General features: G+C 38.2%; 1 pseudogene; it reads left to right on the forward strand.

Moving 5' to 3' along the window:
• Positions 1-1,140: 1,140 nt before the first annotated feature.
• On the forward strand, positions 1,141-2,161 carry LOC140509147 (glyceraldehyde-3-phosphate dehydrogenase-like; annotated as a pseudogene).
• Positions 2,162-2,874: the final 713 nt, after the last annotated feature.

The following is a 2,874-nucleotide window of genomic DNA, read 5'->3' on the forward strand; positions in this document are numbered from 1 at the left end:
TTATAGATAAGGAATAGAAAGGTGGAGGGATCTACTGAGAAGTAGCTTGGATTTCACCTTGGTGGTACTCATGTCTTTCTCTGTGCTTTTTCCACTATATTATGTATTAACTTTTAAAAGGCCCAGTCTCTAGCAGCTCCTAGCTATTTCAGTCTTAAAATTCCTGAGTCACAGAATAAAATTTGTGACTCTTTTCCATTGTCTTGAGAAGTAGGATATTAAACCCTTGTTATGGGTCATCTACTTAGCTACAGCCTAATTCAATCCCATGTACTTCATTTACATAAATTTTCCATATATCTATATACTATAATTTAGTTTCTATTCTTTTAAGTCATACTTAGAATATTTTATCACATTTCCATGCTTCAACTATTTTCTTTCATTCTTCTATTTCCTGTACTCTTCATTTTTCCAGTTATAAAGTGAACCAGATCAAACACCATCCCCACTATTTATTACCTTTATCCTATATTGTCCACTGTTTTGAATTAGGTTGAAGTACAGGGATGTCTTTATATCCTCAGCACCTGGCACAGTATCTTTGTACATGGTAGGCACTTAATGAATATTTGTTGACTTGAATGGCTAAATTGATCATTTTGAACAAATCAATGAATGCATATTTATAAGTTTTTTCCAACCAAATACCTCAAAACAATTTGGGGAAGTCAGGGATATAGTTACATAGTGATCTTAGATTCTTGTATTAATATCTCTTGAGATTTTTAAATGCATATAAGAGAATAATGACACAACTTCACAGTTTTTCTTATGCTACATGGAGCTTTCATAAATACGATGTAAGTTACAGGTCACTAAAATGAGACACAGACAGTCACAGTCATAGCTCTGCAAGGCACTTTCAGTTTTCAACTAGTCCAACACATATTCCCTTTACAGCATAGCTTCTCTTACATACCTGAAAAGTAGTCATGCAACCTTTGCTCAAAGATCTCCAGTAATAGGGTGCCCACTACCGCCTATTGCACTCTTGGATAATTCTAATGGTTAACAAGTTTTCCTATTGATTCTGAGCTCTTCTCTCAAGCTCAGTGCCAGGGTCCACTACTTCAACCACATCACTGGGACAAAATAGCGAAGGTCAGAGTCAATGGGTTTAGCCATATTCAACTCCTGATGACCAGGACTGCATTCACCTCAGGCAGAGTGGATGTTGTGACCAACAATGACTCATTAATTGGCCTCAACTATATGGATTCTATGTTCCAATATGATTCTATTCATGGCAAATTCAAGGGCACTGTCAAGGGAAAGCTGATGGTCAATGGAAAAGCCAGTATCATCTTCCTGGAGCATGATCCCACCAATCAGTTTTGTCCTTCACATTCAAAGAGGACCACAATTATATCATGATATCAGGGTCAATACACTGTGCATCCAACTGTAGCTGATAAGACCAATATGAGGCCAGAAGGTCACAGGTTGGGAACAAATATCAAATGTGGAGATGCTAAACTTGAGTATGTAATGGAGTTGATTGGTTTCTTTCTCATCATGGAAAAAGCCAAGACTCACTTGAGGGGAGGAACTAGGCATGTCATTGTTTCTGTCCCTTCTACTGATGCCCCTGTGTTTATGATAGTTGTGAATCATGAAAAATATGATAATCCCCTTAAGATTGCTAGTAATTTCCCCTATACTACCAGCTGCTTCCCTCCTTTTCCCATCCCAGCCAAGGTCACTCATGGCAACTTTAGCATTGTGGGAAAACTCATGACCATAGCCAATGACACTACTGATTCCAAGAAGATGATAGATGAACCCCATCTGGCAAGCTGTAGCATGTTGGGCATGATACTGCCCAAAGCATCATCCCTGCTTCCACTGGTATTGCTAAAGCTATGAGAAAGATCATGTTTAAGCTGAATGGGAAGCACATAGGCATGATCTTCCATGTTTCTATGCCTAATGTATCTACTTATTCCTGGAGAAATCTGCCATGTATGATATCAAGAAAATGGTAAAGTAAATATCAGGGGTATCCTTGAAGATCATCTTGGGCTACACAGAGGACCAGGTTGTATATCCTAACTGTAATAGCAACACTCACTCTTCCACCTTTGATGTTAGCACTGGTATTGCCTTCAATGACTTTTTTTGCCAAGTGAATTTCTTAGTTATAGCAACCGTGAAGTAGACCTCAGGGAGCAGCTGAGTCCAGGACTGAAATCCGGAAGACCCGAGTTCAAATCTGAACTTAGACTGTTAGTAACTGTGGGATCTTGGGCCAGTTACTTAACCCTGTTTATCTCAGTTCCTTTTCCATAAAATGAGCTGGAGAAGAAAATGACGAACTACTCCATTATCTTTGCCAAAAAAAAAAAAAAAATCCAAATGAACTCACAGAGTCAAATACAACTGACTCTACTGAGCAACAATAACAGTAACAAAGTAGACTTAATGGTCTAAATGGTCTCTAAGGAGTAAAGTAGAAAGTCATGGATCTTCATTCCCAGCCCAAAGAAGAGTTCCACCACTGATGAGTCCACATTCCTAACCTATTCTCTTATATTGGAGACTCCAAACGCATTGACAGTCCTTATCTCAAAGCACCCTTGTAGTAAGGAGGGAGAAGCATAAAGCCCTATCTTGTTTACCTAAAAAAAACTCACCATATTTAGTACAAAAAAGTTTCCTATCAACCCACCCAACTTCAAATTAAATCAAAACTTTCCTCTTTGCAACTTTTCTCTACCAATGTGACATCTGCCTCCTTATTTTAGGCAGAATTAATTCACTCTTTCAGGTGAGGCTCATCAAATACTTGAAGATTATTTAAGCACTTTATGTAGAATCAGTCAATAAGTAATGAGAGCCAGAAAGATGGCTTCCCATGACACTTTCTTGTGA

The sequence above is a fragment of the Notamacropus eugenii genome, chromosome 1, assembly GCF_028372415.1.
Source record: "Notamacropus eugenii isolate mMacEug1 chromosome 1, mMacEug1.pri_v2, whole genome shotgun sequence".
NCBI classification, from domain to species: Eukaryota; Metazoa; Chordata; class Mammalia; order Diprotodontia; family Macropodidae; genus Notamacropus; species Notamacropus eugenii.